Raw genomic sequence first — 25060 nt, 5'->3', positions numbered from 1 at the left:
AGGTAAACTGGAAATTAATGCCAAATGCCTGAAGACATTTGTGTAACAGCACATTAAATCAAAAGAACTAATGTGTAATTTCTGACTGTATAAAAATATTAAGAATCTTTTGAAAATGAATGTCTCAAGTTATTGCTTAATCAATTAGTGGACAGTGTTGGATTCTATATACAAACTGGAGATCTATTCCCAAACATCAAGACACATGAATAATCCCTGACAGTACTAGCTGAATTTGACTATTGGTCATTTTTTACTATGTACTTATTTATTTTACATGGTGACTGTAACCTTCCCTCCCTCCTCTCCTCCCAGGACCTTATCCCCCCTCCTCTCCACTCTCCACTCACCCTTTCTTTGTATTTGCTCAGAAATGAGCAAGCTGTCCAAGGGAACCAACAAGCACAGCAGGGACTGCCTGGGGTCTGGCTAATGTGGTGCCATTCTTAGAAACTAATTGGTGTTTCCCTTACATTAGTCTTCTTCCTGCTCCCATTGTTAATTTTAGCTCAAGCTCAGGGGAAATAGGTCTTTTTTTTTTTTTTTTTTCTATCTTTCCCTGTCACCCTCCCTGTTCCTGATGTATCAGACAGTGAGGAGGGAGGCACAGATGATTCAGTAGCTCTGGTGGAAATCACCTAGGTTACCGCAGGTTTTTTTTTTTCCTTTCTTTCTTCCTCCAATCAGAGGCAAACACAGCAAATAAAAATGTCCTCAGATGGGGATTTTAGCAGTCAGGCTCCTGGCTAGAGTCCAGCTCAGCTGGTAGCTGCTCTAGCCATAGCCTGACAGTAAACTGCTCCAGAGTAGGAAGCCTGCTGCTGCAACACCCGCGGGAGGCAGAGCCAATGGATGGATACTTAGCACAGACAGGGAAGAGCTGTGATACCTCCTACTTTTCCTCTGAGCCACCTGCTCCTGTTTACTATGCACAGAATATATTCGTGCCTCATAAGCCATTTTTCCTCTAAGGTTTATCTTCCCTGTCTCAGTCTTAGAGTCCTGCAAAATCTGCTAGGAAGGCGATATACTGTAGGAATAAATTTCCTACAGCAATCAGGTATGGGTTGTTCCTTTGCTCCATTGTGATAAATAGCTCTGAATTGATAGTATTCACATGGCCACTGGAGATTCTCAAACACTGTTTTTATGATTCCAAGTGTCTTATTATACAAAATTATCAGGTCAGATATCTTGTCTGCTTGTTTAGGGGTTTGAAAATTTAAGGACATTCCTGTTGCTCATGGCTTATGCTTTTGTATAAGAAACCTGACCACCTCAAATTGTTAAACACATAAAGAGATGTCTTATTCTTTTTCTTCATGCTGAAAGCTTTGTTTTTCTACCACATTACTCACTGGGGATTTACACCTTTGCTTATTGTTCTATATCCTGTGGCACAGACAAGCTGAACTTTCCCTAACAGTATAATCATGAATGTACAACAAATGTCATTTTAACTTAGTGATTAATTTTCAAATTTCTGTATGTAGTGTTTTATTTTTCCTGCTTTGGGTTCCTATGACACAGCTCTCAAATAAAGACATGTATAGTGATTTTTACATGAGAATAAATGACTCCTCTCCTCTTCCCTAGAGTTCTACTCTTATTTATTATCTCTGTCTCACAACCCTGCCAATTTTCCTTACCAGCATAGGTTGTGTGTGTTCAGCTCTTTTATTCAACGAATTCTGATATTTTGGCAGTTGAGGGAAAACTGCTTTATAACATTCAACAAATGCCACTTAAAGAATGCAATATATCTTTGTGTCATTAAATAGTCCACATCATAAATCAATGTAACACATCTTAAGGTAATATTCTACAACACTAGTGAGTTGTATGAAACTATATTCTGTTGGCTAATCATACACACTGTGCCACGTAACACAAGTAACAGGTCTAGTTATGAAGAGTTAGCAACTCTCTCCCAGGAAATCCTCCTACCAGCTGCAACAGTAAGGAAACAATCACCAAATGCAAATCTGTGTGGCAGGGGAAATCTTTGCTCGCAGTTTGCCTGATAATTTGAATTGTTCCCCACAGATATGAGCAGGTGATTTACACAGGACAATCTTCTCAACCATACAACTCACATCTTAGAGAGTTTATCTGGGCCAACTAAGGAAAGCTCCTCTCAGGTATTCTTGAAGAGTCTGTCCATCCCCACATAGAAGAGCAAGTAGGGTCACAATACTCTTGCCTGAGGATCAAACTTCTCCCTCATAATAATATGAAACTCTAATTTATAAATTGTCCTCCCAATGGTGATATAAAAATATCTCATTGGAGATTAGAGAATGCACCACAAGAAAAAGAAGTGCACCTCAGGTGCTAGAAGGCCAAGGTGACACAATAGTTGCCGAGTCCGATTTCCTCTGGAAGAAATCGAATCTGTGCTCAAGCCTTATGATGAAGCTGAAATCCCTGGCAAGAAGTTTGTAGAAGACATCTATGATAAATAACTGTAGTGGAAGGCATGTTTATTAATAATGTGGTAATTTATCCAATGCTGTTTGCTCACTGTGCTACCAATTTTTCAGCAAGAACTGCAAAAATAATATACATATTCATTATCAAATTATATTACTTAATCATGAGAGAAAGTTTTAAACAAGAGAAACATGCAGAGAAATCAGGTGGGATCATCAAAGAGGAGAGGCTTTGATGCATTTTTAATGAGAGATTACATGAAATCATTACTGAAGTTAACAGGAATTTCATCAACTATGGAGATAGAGAGATTCTAGAGAGATTCTTTTTTTTTTGAGATAGAGAGATTCTTGATACAAAATGTAGGCATTTGCAAGGCAACCCTGCCCTAGGATATCAATGACTTATCACCTTTGAATAGCCACTCTTTATGAACCTCAATGCAGGTACCTGAAGGAGATGTTGCCAAGGGCACAAGTAGTATGTGCATAACAGGAGTGCAGAGGGAGCATGATCAATAAATTTTATCAGTATAAGATCATGAAGGAGAGTTTTGCTAACAAGCTCTAGGGGATAGAAATAGAATGGCTCAAGGTTCCATTCCTAATCAATTTAATTCTTCACATACATTCTAACATATCAAAAAATGATAAGAAGGTAAACTAAATAATAGAAGTAATTCCTGTACATTGTTCTTCCATTTGATGTTAGTATCATAGTAATAATGAAGATTCTTAAACATGTTCATAACACATTACAATACACTTTTAAAATGTTTTACCACTTTTTTTTCTCTGAAATTCTACCACAAATACCAATGTTGTCTAAGGAATTTTAACTACCGTTCTGCCAATCATCTAATTTTTAAATATATCTACTATAATCCTATGCCTCCAGAATTTTAAATACTACTACAACAGAGACAAGAGCGTTTTAAAAATTATTTGCCTTGCAATAACCCAATATAGCTGAAGAATTTTGAAATGATTATGATGTACCTTCAAGAGCTCAAAGGCTCCCTGTAAAGAACAGACCTTATTTTAAGGCCAAAGATGGAAGTTGAGAGATTTGATGTGCTGAAGGGATGCATGATGGTGTTATTTAGTTTTCTCTTCCAAGGTAAATGACTGTAATCTTGGGGCAATCATGAGACCCATCTGGGAAATAAGTAGAGTCCTTGGTCTTGTGGATAGTTTCCATCCATTCACCAATGTCAGGAAGCATCATAAGATCCCTTGAGTATCCATATTACCTATCCTACAAGTTGTCTATGCAAATCAACACTGACTGATGTAGCCACTGGAGAATCTGTGAGTATATAAGCCAAGGAAATCTATTCTAGGTTGATTCCATAATAGGAACTATGAGAAATCCATGCTTGGTTACTATAATGGGTAAAATTTGCTCTCCTTTGAATTATACATTTCTATTAATCAAGAAAGAAAGCTTTTTTATACATAACCATTTCACTATAAAACTCCTGGCATATTCTAATTAATCTGTGAAAGAATACTGAATCCAAAACATTATTAGTGTTACTTAGGTGTTTAAACAGCTGATAAATATGGAAAGGCAAATTTTCTAAGCTATGCTAGACCTGAGAGAATGCCAATGTGATAGTATGAGGCCCCATATGCAGGCACATACAGCTGATTTACATGAAAACCTGTCACAGAAAAGAGAGTAAGTAAATATATTAAGGATGGACTGGTGATTGGAGAGAAATTCCCATGATAAGAATGTAGTGAATTGGTTCAAATTTTCAATATGAACATATTACCACTGCACAGAACATTTTACAAGTATTAATTAGCTCTATGACACCAAAATTATCAAATGTATAATTTGTCAACCGCATGCCGACAAGTGTAGAAACATACTTTTTCAAAGAAATGTGCAATTATTCAGAATATGTGTGTATCGTGAATAATTCTTTCTAAAAGGAAGACATCAGATTATTACTTAAAAACCATAATACTCAGATGTCACATAGGAATGAGCAGTGCAGGGGGAGTAAGAAACATTTCCACTAGAGCACACACATTTCTTCTCGAGATAGCATGTATGCATACATACATACATACACACAAATATAAATATTTCATGTAGATTTTCAGGTTGTTAGACCAGACAGCTGGTTAGAGGACTACCCCCATTGGCCAGAGTATAGTTTTTCATTTTGATAATTGAAGCCAAAGTCCTGAGCAAATTATATTTTCTCAAACTTTTAATTTAAGTTTCACAGCTTCAGCTACAAAATACATTTCTTTGGAGACAGGAATGAATTAGCTGCTCTCATGGATAGCTCTAAGAACATAGCAAAATTTGTCTCCATGACTAGGAATGACATCCTTATTGGTTCTTATGTTGTGCTCAATTTGAGTGCCCACACTTCCTCAATCAGAGGACAGGAGTGCTAAAAGTGTCAGCAGTGTGGGTTCTTACTAGCCAGGCTCCGTCAATTGTCCAGGTCTCAGTTGGACCTGGGTATAAGCAAAGTCCCACAATCTTTGACCCAGATAAAGCACCCTGCTTTTGACCTATGCCTGAGTCAGAAGCCAGAGAATTTCACAAAGGCAGCAATTATTAGATTCCCAGGATTAGAGCACCTGCTGCTGCCTGCGGTGCAGCAAGTAGCTTCCTGACACTTTCTCTTTAAGATGTTCTATCCCTGTCTCAGCATTGAAGAGCTGTGTCTTTAGTAAGAAATATATATATATACATATATATACATACATATATATATATATATATTTGCAGATGTTTGATGTTTGTTTCTACATACACTAAGAATATCCACTGTAGGAGTTCTATGGCATGGCCAATGTTTATTGTCAACCACTAGAGTCTATGAAAATATCAAGGGAACATTTTTCCAGATGTCATCCACCTTTCCCCATGCAATGGTGATCCAGAAATTATTTTACAGGACATGTACTTGTTGCAAACCTTCTGTTATTAGGGACACAGGTTCAACTCTGCAATCTTGTTTGCATTTCATGTTCAGATTGTAATATACTAACTCTACTACATTTTTTATCTTTCTTGACAGCACATTCTTCTCTATACCATCTGGCCAGTCATGAGCTTTATTAGAACTCTATTTCTTACTGTTAGTGATAGACTAGTGTTACATAATTGCCATGAAAGTAAATTAACACACCAGATTTCTCTGTTAATGCTTCTGGTGCTTTTGTACATGTTTATCCTGTGCATGACTTGTGTCTGGTACGTCAGCCTTGGAATACCAATGATAGAGAGTAAATTGAGGCAGGAAGACACTGGTGTGATGATTCATCTACCTCCTGTGAATGTGACAGAATTTTTCTCTCTTCGTTTAAAATATAGATCAGTAAGGTATTTGAAGACAACTACCATTGTAACACAGTCCCACAAAAGTGTCTTATCTATTTTAAAAATAATCCATGCTGCCCATTATTGTTTTATTTACCATTCAATACATAAAGATATAAATATATAAAAGAATTTCATGTTAGAGACAATTATGTACTGATCTATGGGTATATCATTTGGAATTCCTTAGCCACCCGGAAGACATCACTTCCGGGTTAGTGGCAAGCCCATGTATCCCAGGTGCACATGTGCAAGTCGCTGGCCATCTGTGTCACCAGCATCTGACATAGAAGCCCCCAAGCGCAGGCACAGGGCATAGCGTTGCCTGTCATTAGCATCTGATGTAGATATGTCTTTTCCTCACACACATACCCTGGGAAAACTTTAAAAGCTATGGGCACCATTCCCACGGCCTCTTCCACCCCTTCTGTTCACCACTCCCCGAGCTCGTCTGCACAGATCTTCTTAATAAACTTATACACATGGGTTTGTTTGTGTCTTGTGCTCTCTCTCTATCTCCACAGGACATTTTATTGGTGCCGTGACTCAAATTGGGCTTGGTCCTGGATGATTGAAGGTTCCTAGGGCTCCCTTAACCCGATGATCACTGCCATCTGTAAACAGGAGCCACAGGTATTTATTACAATATCTGGATGGCTCATTTCCTTCCTCTTGGATACTGGAGCAACATACTTGGTTCTGAGGGAATTTTGGTGGCCTACCTCTCCTTCTAGCTCCCCTATTGTTGAGGTAGGGGGCAGCCTTATTTATCTCTACAGACTTCACCACTCAATTGTGTGTTTAGAGGCATTTATCTCATTCATTCATTTTTAGTTATGCCAACTTGTCCAGTACTTCTCATGGGAAGGGATTTTTTAACAAAGGTAGGAGCCTCCTCCCATTCACCTTACTCCAGACTCACCAGTAGCGCCACTCCTCCTTCTCCTAGCTCCCCAAACTTCTGACACTAATGGTCTTTTCCTCTATGAGCCTCCCAGGTGGACCCCCCCCAGGTCTGGGACACCCAAAACACCTCCTTCGCTAAACACCATTCCCCTATTGTTATTCAATTACAGGTTCCTATGAAATATATTACCCAAGCTCAGTACATTCTCTCTTTCCAGAGCCTTAAGGGACTTACACGTATTATTTGTGATTTTTTTTAGGAAAAAGCTGCTTTGCCCCACCTCTTGTCCTTTTAATACCTCTATACTTGCTGTTAAAAAATCTAATGGAACTTATTGTCTGGTTCAAGACCTCTGGCTCATTAACTCTGCTGTTGTTTCTCTTCTTCTTGTCTTCCCTAATCCTTTTACCCTTCTATCTAATATTCCTCAAGAAACCTCCCACTTCTTAGTTCTAGACCTCAAAGATGCCTTTTTCTCTATTCCTCTCAGCCCCCAATTTCAAAACATCTTTGCCTTCACCTGGACTGATCCTGACACCAATTTTTCCCCACAGCTCACCTGTACTGTCCTTCCCCAGGGATTCTGGGACAGTCAACACCTGTTTGGCCAGGCTTTGGCCTCTTACCTGCTCTCACTGTCTCTCTCTAAATCCAAACTCATACAATATGTGGACGTTATTTTACTTTGCAGCCCTTCACTTCATTGGAGATCAGCAAGATTGATACCTCCACCTTTTTAAATTTCCTATCTAAAAGGAGCTATAGAGTCTCACCTTCTAAGGTTCAACTGTCTACCACTCAGGTCATTTATTTAGGATTAACTATAACCCCTACCCAAAAGGCTATCACTCTAGACAGAAATAAAACTAATTCAATCTCTTGCAGTTCCTTCCACCAAAGAAGAGGTTTTATTGTTCCTGGGTATGGCTGGTTTCCTGCATTGCTGGATCCCCTCCTTTTCTTCCCTCGCCTGCCCCCTATATGAAGCAGCTCTCAGCTCTCTGCATGAGCCTTTTCTCCATCCTGTTACCAAACCCTTCCAGAGACTCCAACAAACCCTTACCCAGGCTCCAGCTCTTCATCCTCCGGATTTAGCTCGCCCTTTTTCTCTTTATGTAGCAGAGCAGGAGGGATATGCTCTTGGGGCCTTAGGACATCACCTGGGACCTTCTTTTGCACCTGTAGCATACCTTTCAAAGAAGATGGCCCTCACCACTCGGGGCTGGGCACCCTGCATACACACCTTGGTAGCTGCTGAGCTTCTTCTTCATGTATCAAAGAAACGAACCATTTAGGCACCCACCACTGTCTTCTCCCACCACAATCTGCCCCACCTCTTAACTTTCAAAGGCTTACAAACCCTACCCTCTTCACAAGTTCTTTTTCTCCAAGTGGCACTGGTAGAATTTGCCACACTCACTTTTCTTTGCTGCCCACCCCTTAATATCTCAAATCTCCTACCTCAACCTAATGTTAATGATTCCCCATCTTACTCCTGCATTGAGGTCCTAGAGGACCTACTGCCCCACCCCTCACATATACATGAGGATAAACTGTCCCAGGCCACTTATACCTGGTATACAGATGGAAGCTCCTTTTTATATGAAGGGACCAGTAGAGCAGGCTATGCCATAGTATCAGATACTGAGATAGTGTAGGCACAGGCACTCCCTGCGCATACCACTAATCAACAGGCTGAGCTGATAGTTCTCACCCGTGCCATTCAGCTAGTGAAGGGACAATCTTTAAATGTTTACACAGACTCCAAATATGCCTTTCATATCCTGCTGTCCCACACAGCTATCTGTAAGCAGCGAGGGATTCTTAGGACAAAAGGAGGATCCATAACTAACTCAGGTTACATTATGGACTTGTTAAAAAGCCTCCCATCTCCCCAAAGCTATAGGAATTATTCAATGTCGGTCTCCTCAGACTGACAGTTCTATTATTTCCAAGGGAAATAATTGGGCTGACCGAGTAGCTCAGACAGCAGCATTCCAAAGCCCAGATTTACCTCAGTCACCCTAGGGAGTCTTTACAGTACTCCCTTACAGTACAGCCCAAATTCTCACAGACACCTCCTGACACCCAACAGATCCTGTCCTACCTACATTAGCTTTTTCATCCTAATAACAAAGCTCTACTTCATTTTGTTAAGGCTCACCTCCAACCCATCCCAGAGGATATAAAATTCCTAAAGGCTATCACTGCCTCCTGTCAGATCTGCCAAAAGTCAGAGCCCAAGACCAAATACCATAGCTTCCCTTTTCCTACCCACCAGGCCAGGGGCTCCCTTTCAGGAACTGACTTGCAGCTGGATTTTACTCAAATGCCCACAGTCAAAAGAGTTAAATATCTCCTGGTCTTGGTGGATACAATGTCTGGGTGGGTTGAAGCATTTCCCACCACTAATAAGACAGCCCAGTCAGTCTCTGATGTTCTTCTCTGAGAAATCATTCCCTGGTTTGGAATCCTAACCTCTCTTCAGTCAGATAATGGCTCTGAGTTCACCTCCCAGATTTCCTAAAACTTGTCAACGGCTCTGAACATTCCCTGGCATTTTGATATCCCATACCACCCTCAGTCTTCAGGGAAAGTAGAATGGTTAAAATGTCACAGGAACTTCACCTTGACTGGGTAAAACCCTTGCCTCTGGCCCTCCTTAAGCTTAGGGCTCTCCCCAAAAGCCCTATTTTCATCTCATCCTTCGAACTCATGTATGGGTGGCCAGTTTTACCCCCAGCCTCTCACCTAAAACCTCTCCCTTCCTGATCACCTGCTTACTCCCCTACTATATCACCTACACTCTGTACTGTGGTATTTTACCGACCACTCATAACCTCGACCATTTGCTAACCCATGCCCACCACTGATTAAAATAGGAGATCAGGTACTATTTTCTCCCCCAGGTCAAAGTCCCTCACCCTTTTCCCTTAAATGGCAAGGTCCCCTCAGAGTAATTCTTTTGACTCCCACAGCTGCCAAGCTCGAGGGAATTCCTCATTGTATTCACCTGTCATATCTTAAACCGTTTACTCCTCCAGCTCAAGATGACTACTCATACACAGTAACTCAGACAGAACCCGGTTCCCTCAGATTCCAGAGGACACAAAGTTCAGCCTCCCTTACTCCAGTTCAAGGAAAATAAGAGTCCCATCCCTATTTAACTCCCTTGTGCCAATACACTCACCCTTCTCCTCCTTTTCCTATATACAACTTCTCCATATACCTCCAATGTCATGCTTAAATTTCCAAATAACCACTCAGCTGTTGTTACAGGAATCATCATCAGACATAGAGCCAAAGCAAAGGTACAAGGATTGTCAAAGGCCCAGGTGGTAAGCAAAACCTTAGCAGGTTCTTGAACATAACAGGTTCATCGCTGACTGCAGCAGTGTCTCCTGGACGTTGAGATAATGCCATAATACACTCCAACATAGTAATCACGGATGGTTAATATATCTAGAATTTATTTCTTTTCTTTTTTTTAAGATTTATTTATTTATTATGTATGCAATATTCTGTCTGTGTATATGCCTTCAGGCCAGAAGAGGGCACCAGACCTCATTACAGATGGTTGTGAGCCACATTGTGGTTGCTGGGAATTGAACTCAGGACCTCTGGAAGAGCAGTGACTGCTCTTAACCACTGAGCCATCTCTCCAGCCCCGAATTTATTTCTTTTTAAGACATTTTTTTTCATCTCCAGAGAGCCAGTTTGACCCACCTGAATGGACCAGACTCAGGCAGACTAAGTATCATTTAATTTTTTATCATTCCTCGTCTTGGGAATCCCTAAACCCCCATCCATCATTTAATTCTTTCTCTGTAATTCCTGGTCTCGGAAACCCTTAAGCCCCCTTCATCTTAAACCTCCCCTTTATTAATCTAATTTTTCTTCTCCTAAACATATTTTTTGTCTTTCCAGCATCTTACGAGGTCCAAGCCATCAGATGACTCCAGTTCCTCAAAGCCCGAAGAAATGCAGTCTTAATCAGCCACTCCAGGACACCGGTGGACGGAATGTGACCAGACAGGATGCATCAGACACCCCAAACCACTCGATGCCCACGAAGTCAGCAGGAAGCAATTATGGGGGACCTGGCTGCGCCTCCATTCCCTACGCATTAAGAACCTTAATTCCCCCCCCCTGAAATTTTTATAATAAACAGAGGAGTGAAATGTAATTCCTTTAGCAATATGTAACGCTGCACTTCCAGGTTCTGAAGCCGGTGCATGTACCCCCTGTGCACATGTGTGGGTCACCTGCCATCTGTGTCACCAGCATCTGACGTAGAGGCCCCCATCAGCAGGCACAAGGCAAAGCATTGCTCGTCATCAGCGTGTGAAGTGGGCACGTCTTCATGCCTGAGTCGCTCTCCATCTGCCTCACCAGCATCTGACGTAGAAGCCCCTGTGAGCAGGCGCAGGGCGTAGCATCAGCCATCATCAACATCTTTCCCCTCATGCGCATGTGCTAGGAAACCTTTAAAAGCTAAAAGCACCATTCCCACGGCCTCTTTCACCCGATCTGTTCACCACTCCCCGAGCTCCTCGGCACAGATCTTCTTAATAAACTTATACACGTGGGTTTGTTTGTGTTTCGTGTTCTCTCCCCATCTCCGCAGGACATTTTATTATTCAGCCTCTGTTTTCCTCTATCAGAATGATAGACATAGTTTTGTTTAGGCCTTTGACCATTGTAGTCTCTAATTCTTGGACACTTGTACTGTGTGTGTGTGTGTGGTATTTCTTCCATCTAATGGAGTTGGTCATATTATTCAAATGCAGGAGATTACTCCCATTAATTTAGACTATACTGTCAGCATGGCTGAAAGTGGAAAACTGCAAAAAATAACCTCAGAAATAGAAAAGTAGGAAAATATTTAGCTGCATAAAAGGAATATCTGTGGTTCTCTGCTTAATATCTCCTATTATTTTTGCTTGGTAATTTAGAGTCGACACAATATCTTGCATAGCTATATCAGCAACGTGCATGGTAGGAAATAATAACCACTGTTGACTGTTATAAGAATTCATGTAATAAAAAAATCAATAAACAATCATTACAATTTTATCTCAGGCTAAGGAGCATAGAAATAAGAACTCTGAGTTCTTACGAATTATGAGATTGCCTATTATGATTGGCTACTTCCATACCCTTAGAAACACTGGCATTCTGACATTGCTAATATACCATTGCATGCAACTAGTTTGTGATGCATATTTCAGGAAACTTTCACTTAACACCGACAAATTATCACCAAGAAATTTTGCATGCATAATTCTATCAGTATGAAAACAGTGGAACATTCCTATATCCTCTGTAAGAGTCTTATAACCTATACATTATCAGGGTAATTTATGTTATTTAATCAGATGATGCAAGGGGAAAGACAGATTTCCTCACAGCCCCTCAGGCCATGACAGTGTGCTAGTAATATATTCCATAACCACGCACACAAACAATTTACCCGAACACAGATGTCACAAAATACAAAGTAAGCGTATGTACTAAGGAGAGAGTATTGAATTTAGAGAAATTATTTTAATTCTTGTGAAGAAAAGGTAGTGAATTGTTTAATAATGTCCTTTTTCACATATTAATACTGAAATAAATATGTTATATGTATAAACTGGCTCTTTGAAACCACAATTAATGCCATATGCATACAGACATGTGTGTAGCCACAAAGAAATCTTAAAAGCAAATAAACAGTTGTTGAGTTTATGCATGCAATATGAATATTTCTTTCTAAATTAATACCTCATATTATTTTTTTTAATTTTCATGACATTGTTGCATACAGTTTGACAATTGAAAAATGTTCAGAGCAGGGCTTGACAGTTCTTTGTTTCCACTCACAATACAAGCATCTCATTCAGGACACACAATCATATTTATGTCTGTGAGGTACAAATGTTTATACATATATAAATATATATATATATACACATATCTATAAAAATATGTATAGTTGTCTAGACAGAGAAAAAATTTAAATGTATATGAAGAAAGCTAACAGTCAAGCATTTAATCATTGGGGAGGTTTACTTGGCAAATCAGAAAATTAGACCAACAAGTGTAATTGTTAGCCAGAAAACATAAAAGAAGGCTCCAGTCTGTCAGGTAGGTGGCCAGGTACTGTGCCCCAGCAGCCAAATACAGGATGAAGCGTTATTTGCCAGAAGTTCTTCTTTTTCAATTTATCAATTAGAGTCACAGCCCAGGGTAAGTGATATTTTCTCCTCTCATTCACTTTCAATTTCACTTCTTCTTCTGCAGCACACACATAGGTGAGAGTAAAAAAAAAATCAATAAGCATCTAAGACAGTGATCTCCAAGGTTACTTCACGATTTCTCTTAATTGCTGAAATTGAGTTGCTCCTTACATTGGTCCTTATTTCCTGCTCATTTTGAATGCACAAAGTTCTTCCATCAGAGCCCAGGAGTGATAATAAAAGCGATAGCAGTGTGGGTTCTTTCCAGTCGGGCTCTGGCTATAGTCCAGGTCTCACAGTAGAACCTGCTATAACCAAAGCCCAGCTGTATTTTTGCCCAGACTAGACAGACATCTCCTCAGTTTTGCAAGAGTCAGAGCTGTGAATAGCAGTAAAGGCAGGCATTGTTTGATTCTCAGCCTTATACCTCGAAATTACCTGATTCTGTGTTCTGTGAAGCACGTAGGATTCTCATTTTGAAGGTACTGCTTCTCTTTCAAGATGTGAGTTTTTTTTTCTAAATTTCTATAGTGTCACATTAGTATGAAACAGAAACAGAATATTTTACGAGTATGATGTGGCTATGTAAAATCAAATTAAAGTCAAATGCATCCATACATTGTGGAACCACAACTAGTATTTTATGAACAAACGTCCAATTTCTAAATGTATACAAGTATTATGAATATTTCCTTTTAAAAGTAATGCATCAGATTATTCTTTATCATCAGGACACTGTTGCATACGTTATGAAAACTGCGGACTTTCAGAGAATGGGAAAATAACATTTCCACTTGCAAACAAGCATGTCACTTCAGGCACTCATATATTGGATAACTGATAAAACGTAAGCATTTAAAGATACGTGGGGAACAGAAAAGGCATAACACAAATGACAGCACATAGAAGCAATTGACAGCAAAGATTCATAATCACCCACCTACAGTCAGAAATTTCAGCTTTCAAGTACATAGCCTGGATGGAGACAATGGTATCAGATAAAGGATTGGACCATACTGGCCACAGGTGTTTTGTTGATTTTTGAGTCCGAACCCAGGGGAATCAAATTTTTCCCTCACATCCCATTTCAATTTCTCAGCTTTAGCTGCAAAATAACTTCCGGTCAGGATAAGAATGAATCAGCAGCTCCGACCGAGATCTCCATGATTACCACAGTATTTGCCTTATTTGCTGCAACTGAGATCACTCTCCTCATTGGTCCTTAATTCATGCTCAATTTGAATGCCCAAATTCCTTCAATCAGAGCCCAGGAGTGCTTATAAAAGCGTCACAAATGCAGGTTCTTTCCAGTGGGGCTCTGGCTATAGTCCAGGTCTCAGTAGGACCTGGGTATAACCAGAGCCCCACTGATCAAGCACCCAGACTGGGCAGAATGCTGCTTACATATTCAGGAGTCGTAGCAGGTGAAATGCAGCAAAGGCGGGAATTGCCCGATTCCCATCATTATAGTTCCATATCACCTGATCCTGAGTCCTATGCAGCAAGTAGGATCCTGCTTCTGGAGGTACTACAGCTTCGCTTTGTAGATGTGATTTTTTTCTAAATTTCAATATTCTAACATTAACATTAAACAGAATATTTTGCTAGTTTGATTGGGCTAGGTAATTTAAAAGTAATGCAAATGCCTGAAGACATTTGTGTAACAACACATTAAATCATAAGTTCTAATGTGTAATTTCTGAATGTATACAAGTGTTAAGAATCTTTCTTTCTGAAATGAATGTCTCAAGTTATTGCTTAGTCAGTGGACACTGTTGGATACACTATACAAATTGAAGATGTTTAGAGAAAGGATGAATATGACCGGTTCACTTACAACACATACAAGTCATTTCAGGTTCTCACATATATTGGATAATTGATGAAGTTTAAGCATTTAAACATTGTATGTTTGGAATCTGACATGGCACATCAGAAAATGACAGAACAAAAAAAAAACAATTTGCAGTAAAGATTCATAATAAGCCAACTTCTGGAAGAAATGGACACTTTCATGTAGATAGCCAGGATGTAGGCTCTGGAAGATGGATATAGGATCTTCCCCTACTTGTGAAATTTTTCCTTTTGATAATCGAAGTCAGACCCAGGGAAAATTACATTTTCCCTCACATAGATATTCAATTTCTCCCCTTCTGCTGCAGAACACACTCATGTGGGAGACAGGAATGAATAAGCGTCTGTGAATGAGATCTCTAGGTTACCACAGAATTTGTGTCCATTGCTGGAATAGAGATCACTCTCCTTTTTCATGATCAATTTTGAATGCACACTCTCCTTCAATCAGAGCCCAGGAGCACTAATAAAAGTGTCAGCAGTGTGGTTTCTTGCCTGTCAGGCTCTGGCTATATCCCAGGTCTCATTTGGACATGGTTATAACCAGAGCCTGACTGTACAATCAGCCAGATTAGACAGACTGCTCCTCACATTCTCACCAGGCAGCGTCTGTGAAAATAAGCAAATGCAGGGATTTTATGATTCCCAGCATTATAGCTAAAAGTCTTCTGCTCCTGTCTCAGCTGTAAGATTTAGCAAGCTGCTTCTTAAGCTACTGTTCCTCTATTAAGATTTGAAAACCCTGTCTTAGTCTTGAAGTGTTGCATCCCCTGTAAGAAAGAAATTTGAATTCAGAGGTTAGTGTCTGACATACACTAGGAGAGCTAGACTCCTTTCTGCCCCCTGTGAGATATATGGTGTGAATTGCTCCTGATTGTCACTGTTCTTCAGTAAGCTTTAGATTTTATGAAAATATCAAACAGTAACCTTGGCTGATGCTGCTGTTACTATCACCGAAGTCATGGGTATACATAGAAATACATTACAGGAAATTTTTTTTTTGTTATGGTTCTGTTGCAACTTAGGGTACCAGGTTTAAATCTAAAATGTCAAATTTAATTTCTTGTGTAATTTGCCTATATGTATCTATTACAAAAGCACAGGAGATATATTAGTTTGACGCCAAGGTATTGATCCAGGTCTAAGACAACAAATGTTGAAACGGGGAATGTAAAGACAACACCAGAAAAAGAGAAATGTTGCAGAATGCTCAGTTATATAAAACAAACATCTCTGGGACTCTGTACAGCAATATCATCAGCATTCCTTTTGCCTTTATGATTATCCTATCTGCATATCTGAGAAACTTTTCTTGGTTGATAATTGATGTTTGAGGGACATTCCTATGTGGTAAATGAATGATTTGTAGAGATGGTTAAGAGACACATATGAATTCAAAGTGTAGGGTGGAAGTATTACCATGCTCTCTGTTTTTGTCCCTGCCTCCAGATACATGCATTAAAAATGAATTTTCATAATAGTGGACTCTATATTGTCAAAAGAATTCAATATAATTAATTCTCCTGCTACAAATAGTTGTAGGGCAGTGCTTCATCAAAGCCGCAGAAAATATACATCATATAATGAAAGAAAAATATGTGTGCAAGAGTCGCATGCCAAAGTCATTGCTGAGATTGCTGTGTCTTTCTTTTGAAAATGGGGTTAAATGAATTTAGAAAGTTCCCTTCAGTCAAAGTGTAACTACATGAGGATGGCAAATGTGCATTTCATTTTAAAAAGGTGTGATAAAGATATGGATAAAGATAAATAAATAACTTGATGATCTATTTCATCTTTCCCTAGAAAGCTAATAAAAAAGGTCACAGTGGAGTAACCTAAATTGCTTCATATGCATATTCAAGAAGGTTGTAGGAATCAATGACTTAGATGCTGTTCAGGTTAAATGTTCATTTTTTCCTTTATAACGATGAAGTCCTTAAATAGATGCTCAGTCAACATAAAAACAGCAAGAACTCGTAATATCATTAACATAGTTATAGTGATTGTCTGATATTTGCTATAATTCACCAACCACTAGATGGGGATCAAATAAAATTTTTGTTGTAATGTAATATTTTTGAAATATTTTATTTTTATACATAATTCATATATATATATATATATATATATATATCCTTCCTGGTTATACATATACAATTTGACAGATTACATTTATTAAAATTTAAAGAAATGTATTTTTCTACTTATGTCACTATATTTTTAAAAAGAGCTAATGTATTAGGTAGAAGGTAGTCACAATGTAAATATTAGATACTGCAATACATATTTTCTTAAGATCCTTCTCTTATTCTTTCCAAATACATCATCCACAGTATAAATTACAGTGACACTTTGATAACTTAGAAATGAAATTCCACAAGGACTTTAAGTAACTTTTTAATATCTGTCTTATCATTGAATAAAATCCCTTTTTAAATTTCTCTGCAGAGAAATGCATATAGTAATACAACAGCTAAAAACTTGTTCGTGTGTAGTTGAAGAATCTATTTTTAACAGTGTATTCACTATTAAATGCATTAAACGTTGTTTATATCAAGAATCAGTCAATTCTCACTAGTGATTTCTCTATGCTCCCCAGGAGAGTATTCTACCTTTAAATTCACGTGATTCTTCTGCCCCATGCTCTAGTGAGCTGTGACCGCAGGAAAATAACCAAGTGTGATATACAATCCCTTAGTATGTTTCTTTTATGAATTAGTGTTACGATATCATTTGTTTAGGAATTCAACTGACTTAATTTGATAATATTAGTTGGAGAAGTAAGAATTCTTTATATTTTAAAATGAGTTCTTTGAATTCCTTAGGATCTTTTAATCCACCAAGTTATGGCATTTTCTCCTCAATGTATTATATTGTCCTTATAATTTATCAAATGTCCATAGTAAATACAGGATCCCTTATGTTATTACTTCATCTAATACAGCTGGTATTAGCCTTATAACAAATGTTGAGTAGAATTGTAGAGAAAATGTATGTTTGATTGTTTTTTTTTTTATTTTCTGTATTGTGGTTTGTTTTTAATCTGGAATAATAAAACTTTAAAAATAAAATTGTGCCTATGAATTTTTTTTCTGATTTTATTTTGGTTAAAATATATACTTCTTCCTTATTTGCCGAGTGTTTTAATCATGAAACGGTTGTGGATTTTAAAATATATTCCATTGCTCTCGTTAGGTAATGATGCATTGTTTTCATGTGTGTGTAGCATAACCAAACTCTTTATTTTAATCTTAGAAGAGAGTGTCTTATATGCCCATTGATTTCTTGTTTAGTTTTTCTCCTCTTTTGATTCTGTGTTTCAGTAGTATATTTAGATAAAGTTTCATTTTCTATTACTTTATAAACAATTGTTTGAATTTTATGTATGTGAGTGTTTTGATTTTAGGAATTTCTTTTAATACCTGCTGCTTTTTGTAACTAAATGGTCACAAAGTGTTGTCGGATCTTGTTATTATTGTGAAGAACATCGAGTGCATTTTCAAATATGTCTTTTCTCACACATTAATTCTGGATAGAATATATTTATCTTTTTGTTATTTCTGAAAGTTCCATTTTACTTATGAATTCTAATTCCTGACCCACCAGTCCTCCAACTAACACTACCCACATCCCATCTCACACTATCCAATCATCTGAGAGGGTGAGACCTGCCATGGGAGTAAACAAAGTTGTCATATTGCTTGAGGCAGGACCAGTACATTCCGACTTAATCAAGGCTGAACAAAGTAAAGAGGCAGTTTGACCACTAAGGATAAATATTGCTTCCTCAGCTAGAGGCCCCACAAACTGCCCAAGTTTGTTCTTATTCAGGTTCCCAAACTTTCACACTGGATTCAATGAGCTCACACTTACTCAGGTCTAGCTAACCCCTCAAGGCCAGTCATAGAGATAGGAGCGATATTATGAGCAAATAGTTAAAACCATGTTGAGGAAAACCCACAGACATCAACAGAAACAGCAGCGTTTCCTTTTTAATACCAAAAGGGTTTGAAGGGAACTCTAATATATTAAATACCTTAAAAAGCATTATAATTCAAACATATAATCATATCTTTGGGGTAAGCTGATAAAGGAAATTATCATAGAGTCAGCAAAAAGTAGCACTTCGCAGCTAAGAGTCACAATCAGAAAAGGTTGACAGAAATCAAGGGTTTCCTCTAGATAGCGAGTATCTATTCCCAAACATCAAGACACATGAATAGTCGCCGACTCTACTGGCTGAATTTAACTATGTTTTTTAATGTACTTCTTTATTTTACATGGTGACTGTAGCCTCTTTCCCTCTCTCCTCTCCTGCCAGGACCTTATCCCACCTTCTCTCCACTCTCCATCCACCCTTCCTTTGTATTTGCTCAGAAAGGGGCAAGCTTTACAGGGGCATCAACAAGCACAGCAGGGACTGCCTGGGGTCTGGCTAAAGTGGTGCCACCCTTGTAGACTAATTGGTGTTTCCCTTACATTAGTCTTCTTCCTGCTCCCATTGTTAATTTTAGCTCAAGCTCAGGGAAAATAGGATTTTTTTTCCTATCTTTCCCTCTTTTACCCTCTTTGTTCCTAATGCATCAGACAGTGAAGAGGGAGGGACAGATGATTCAGTAGCTCTGGTGGAAATCACCTAGGTTACTGCAGTTTTTTTTTTTTCTTTCTTCCTCCAATCAGAGGCAAACAAAGCAAATAAAAATTTCCTAAGCTGGGCATTTTAGCAGTCAGGCTCCTGGCTAGATTCCAGCTATCAGCTGGTAGCTGATCTAGCCATAGCCTGACAGTAAACTGCTCCAGAGAAGGAAGCCTGCTGCTGACATCTGTGGGAGTCAGAGCCAGTGGGGACATAGGACAGACAGGAAAGTGCTGTGATATCTCTTACCTTTGCTCTCAGCCACCTGCTCTTGTTTACTGTGCACAGAATGTTAGTATTAGTAACCATGCACACAAACTATTTACCCAAACACAGCTGTCACAAAATACAGAGTAAGAATATATATTAAGGATAGAGCATTGATTTTAGAGAAATTCTTACAATTCTTGTGAAGAAAATGTAGTGAATTGTTTAAGATGTCCTTTTTCACACATTAATACTGAAAGAATTATGAGAAGAATGAGTATAAACTGACTGAGAACACAATGCCAAATGCATGCAGACATGCATGGAGCCACAAGGAAAACCTTAAAAGCAAATATACAGTTGTTCAGTTTATATATGCATTATGAATATTTCTTTCTAAATTAATACCTCATATTATTTTTTTTAATTTTCATGACATTCTTGCATACAGTTTAGAATTTGAAAAATGTTCAGAGCAGGGCTTGACAGTTCTTTGTTTCCACTCACAATACAAGCATCTCATTCAGGACACACAATCATATTTATGTCTGTGAGGTATAAATGTACATACATATATAAATATACATATACATATCAATAAAAATGTGTATAGTTGTATAGACAGAGAGAGAATTTAAAAGTATATGAGAGAGCTAACAGTCAAGCGTATAATCATTTAAGTTGGGGAAGTTTACTTGGCAAATCAGAAAATTAGAGCAACAAGAGTAATTGTCAGCTAGGAAACACAAAAGAAGGCTCCAGTCTTGTCAGGTAGGTGGCCAGGTACTGTGCCCCAGCAGCCAAATACAGGATGAAGTGCTATTTGCCAGAAGTTGTTCTTTTTCAATTTATCAATTGGATTCACAGCCCAGGATAAGTGGCAATTTCTCCTCTCATTCACTTTCAATTTCACTTCTTCTGCTGCACTTAGGTGAGAGTAAAAAAAAAAAAAAAAGATTCTAAGACAGATATCTCCAAGGATACCACAGCATTTGTCTTTATTTCTGAAATTGATATTGCTCTGTTCATTGATCCTAATTTCCTGCTCATTTTGAATGCACAAACTCCTTCAATCAGAGCAAATGGGTGCTAATAAAAGCGTCAGCATTGTGGGTTCTTTCCCATTGAGCACTGGCTGTAGTCCAGGTCTCACAGTAGGACCTGATATAACCAAAACCCGGCCGTATTTTTGCCCAGACTAGACAGACAGCTCCTCAGTTTTGCAGGAGTCAGAGCTGTGAATAGCAGTAAAGGCAGCGATTTCTTGATTCCCAGCATTATAGCTCCGAATCACGTGATTCCGTGTCCTATGCAGCAAGTAGGATTCTGGTTTGGAAGGTAATGCTTCTTTGTCAAGATGTGAGTTTTTTCTTAATTTCTATAGTCTCACTTTATTATGAAACTTATTTATGAGCATGATGTGGCTATGTAAAATCAAATTGTATATTGTGGAACAACAAATCATATTTTATGAACAAACAAGAAATTTCTGAGAGTTTGGAAGTACTATGACTATTTCCTTTTAAAAGTAACGCATCAGATTATTGCTTAATCATCAGGACACTTTGCATACAGTATGTAAACGGGGGACTTCCAGAGAATAGGAAAAATAACCATTTTTTAAATTCCAAACAATCATGTCATTTCAGGCACTCTTATATACTGGATAACTGATAAAACGTAAGCATTTGATCATACGTGGGGACTCAGAAAAGGCATAACCCAAAATGACAGCACAAAGAAGCAATTGGCAGCAAAGATTCATAATCACCCACCTACAGTCAGAAATTGCAGCTTTCAAGTACATAGCCTGGATAGAGAAAATGGTAGTCAGATGAAGGATCAGACCTTACTGGCCACAGGTGTTTCGTTTTGTTTTGTTGATATTTGAGTCCGAACCCAGGTGAATCAGATTTTTTGCTTCACATCCAATTTCAAATTCTCAGCTTCAGCTGAAAAATAACTTCTGGTCATGACAGGACTAAATCAGCAGCTCTGAAGGAGATGGCCATGGTTATCACAATATTTGCCTTCTTGGCTGGAAATGAGATCACTCTCCTCATTGGTCCTAAATTCATGCTCAATTTGAATGCCCAAATTCCTTCTATCAGAGCCCAGGAGTGCTAATAAAAGCATCAGCAGTACAGCTTCTTTCCAATGGGGCTCTGGCTATAGTCCAGGTCTCAGTAGGACCTGGGTATAACCAGAGCCCCACTGATCAAGCCCCAGACTGGGCAGAATGCTCCTCACATATTCAGGAGTCTTAGCAGGTAACATGAAGCAAAGACAGGGATTGCCTGTTTCCTAGCATTATAGCTCCATATCACCTGATCCTGAGTCCTATGCAGCAAGTAGGATCCTGCTTCCAAAGGTACTGCTTCTCTTTGTAGATGTGATATTTTTTCTAAATTTCAGTATTATAACATTAACATTAAACAGAATATTTTAGTAGTTTGGTGTGGCTAGGTAAAACTGAAATGAATGCCAAATGCCTGAAGACATTTGTGCAACAACACATTAAATCATAAGAACTAATGTGTAATTTCTGAATGTATACAAGTGTTAAGAATTTTTCTTTCTACAATGAATGTCTCAAGTTATGCTTAATCAGCGGGCACTGTTGGATACAATATACAAATTGGCGATCTTCAAAGAAAGGATGAACGTAACTTTTTCACTTACAACACAAGTCATTTCAGGTTCTCACATACATTAGATAATTAATGAAGTTTAAGCATTTAAACATTGTGTGTGTGGAATCTGACATGACACATCAGAAAATGACATCAGAAAGAAACAATGTGCAGTAAAGATTCATTCTTCCTCACATCTATATTCAATTTTCCCCTTCTGCAGCAGCACACATTCATGTGGGAGACAGGAATGAATGAGTATCTGTGAATGATATCTCTAGGTTACCACAGAATTTGTGTCAGTTGCTGCAATAGAGATCACTCTCCTTATTGGTTCCTTTTTCATGGTCAATGTTGAATGCATACTCTCCTTCAATCAGAGTCCAGGAGCACTAATAAAAGTGTCAGCAGTGCATGTTCTTGCCAGTCAGGCTCGGGTTATATCCAGGTCCAACTGAGACCTGGACTATAGCCAGAGCCTGACTGTACAATTGCCCAAGCTGGGCAGACTGCACCTCACTTGCTCGGCTGGCAGAGTCTGTGAAAATCAGCAAATGTAGGGATTTTATAAGTCCCAGCATTATTTCTGAGAGTCATCTGCTCCTGTATCAGCTGTGGGAATTAGAAAGGGGCTTCGTAATCTGCTGGTCCTCTATTAAAGTTTGAAATCCTTGTCTCAGTCTTGAGTGTTGAATCACCTGTAAGAAAGAAATTCGAATTCAGATGTTAGTATCTGGCATACACTAGGAAAGCCAGACTGCTATATGTGCCCGGTGAGATATATTGTGTTTTGTTCCTGCATTGTAAGTGTTCATCAGCAACCCTTAGATTCTATGAAGATATTAAGCAGTAAGCTTTGCAGATGCTGCTTGTCCTATCACCGAAGTCATGGGTATACATTAAAATGCATAACAGAAAATTTATATCTAATTGTCCTGTTTCCACTTAGGTCACAGGTTCAAATCTACAATGTCAAATTTCATTCCTTGTGTACTTTGCCTATATGTATCTATTACAAATGTAGAGCAAATATAATAGTTTGATGCCAAGGTATACATCCAGGTCTCAGACAACAAATGATGAAAGTGGGGAATACAAAAGACAGCATCTGAAAGATAGGATCGTTGCAAAATGCTTAGTTATATAAAACCAACATCTCTGAGTTCTCTGTACATTAACATCATCGGCATTTCTCTTTCCTTTCCGATTATCCTATGAGCATGTCTGAGAGACTTTTCTTGGTTTATAATTGATGTATGAGGGCCATTCTAATGTGGTAAGTGAATGATTTGTAGAGATGGTTAGGAGGTGCATATGAATTCAAAGTATAGAGTATCACCATGCTCTCTGTTTTTGTCCCTTCCTCCAGATACATGCATTACGCACTAAAAAATGAAGTTTCATAATAGTGGACTCTATATTGCCATAAAGAATTCAATCTAAATTGATTCTCCTGCTACAAATAGTTGTAGGGCAGTGTTTCATCAAAGAAGCAGAAAATATACATCATATAGTGAAAGAAAATATGTGTGCAATAGTCATGTGCCAAAGTCATTGCTGAGATTGCTGTGTCTTTCTTTTGAAAATGGGGTTAAATGAATGTGGAAGGTGTCTGTAAGTTCAAGTGAAACTACATGATAATGGAAAGTGTGCATTTCTTTTTGAAGAGGTGTGATAAAAGAAATAACTCAATGTTCTATTTCATCTTTCCATAGAAACTAACAAAAAGGTCATGGTGGAGTAACCTATATTGCTTCATATGCACCTTCAAGAAGTCAGGAATCAGTGACTTAGAAGCTGCTCAGGTTGAATGTTCATTTCTTTTTTATAACTATTAAGTCATCATTAGAGGATGCTCAGTCAACATAAAAACAGCAAGAACTCATCCTATCCTTAACATAGTTATAATGATTTTCTGATATTTGCTTTAATTCACCAACCACTAGATGGCGATCAAATCAAATTTTGCTTTAATGAAATATTTTTGAAATATTTTATTTTTATACAAAATTCATATATCTGTCATTTTCTCCTCCATGTATTATAATGTTCTTATAATTTATCACATGTCCACAGTAAATACAGCATCCTTCATGTAATTTCATCATCTAATACAGGTGTCATTAGCTTTATAACAAATGTTGAGTAGAAATGTGGAGAAAATTCATGTTTAATTGTTTATTATTTGCTGTATTGTGTTTTTTAAATTTGGAATAATAAAACTCTACAGATAAAAATGTGCCTAAGAATTATTTTTTCTGATTACATTTTGCTTTAAATATATACTTCTTATGAGTGTTTTTATCATGAAAGGGTTGTGGATTTTCAAAATATATTCTGTCCCTCTCTTTATGTAATGACAAATAGTTTTTACTTGTGTGTGGCATAACCAAACTCCTTATTTTCATCTTAGAAGAAAGTATCTTATATGCCCATTGATTTCTTGTTTAATTTTTCTCCTCTTTTGATTCTGTTTTTGCAATATATTTAGATAAAATTTCATTTTGTATTACTTTATAAATAATTGTTTGAATTTTATATATATAAGTTCTTTTTTTTTAAGAATGTCTTTTAATACCTGCTGGTTTGGTTCACTTAATGGTCACAAAGTGTTGTGGGATCTTGTTATTATTGTGAAGAACATCTAGTGCATTTTGAAATATATATTTTCTCACAATTAATACTTGAGAGAATATTTTATGAGTAAAAATTGGCTCTTTGAAACAAAAATTAATACCAAATGTACACAGATACGGTAGAGCCAGAAATGAAACCATACAAACAAATATATATTTGTTATTTTTTTAATTTTTCT

General features: G+C 38.0%; 1 long non-coding RNA gene across 1 annotated transcript in view; it reads left to right on the top strand.

Moving 5' to 3' along the window:
• LOC126493750 (uncharacterized) overlaps positions 1–11265 on the top strand; it is a 55258-nt gene extending 43993 nt beyond the window's left edge. Inside the window, exons 2-3 of the long non-coding RNA XR_007589880.1 lie at positions 6312–6420; positions 10622–11265. This is a non-coding gene — a long non-coding RNA (uncharacterized lncRNA). The remainder of the gene's footprint in view (positions 1–6311; positions 6421–10621) is intronic.
• The last annotated feature ends 13795 nt before the right edge of the window (positions 11266–25060 follow it).

This window comes from Alexandromys fortis, unplaced genomic scaffold (genome assembly GCF_014885135.2).
Source record: "Alexandromys fortis isolate MF-2015 unplaced genomic scaffold, M_Fortis_MF-2015_v1.1 scaffold_332, whole genome shotgun sequence".
NCBI lineage: Eukaryota > Metazoa > Chordata > Mammalia > Rodentia > Cricetidae > Alexandromys > Alexandromys fortis.
The sequence above is the reverse complement of the archived record's forward strand: the minus strand, read 5'-3'. Positions and strand labels throughout refer to the sequence as shown.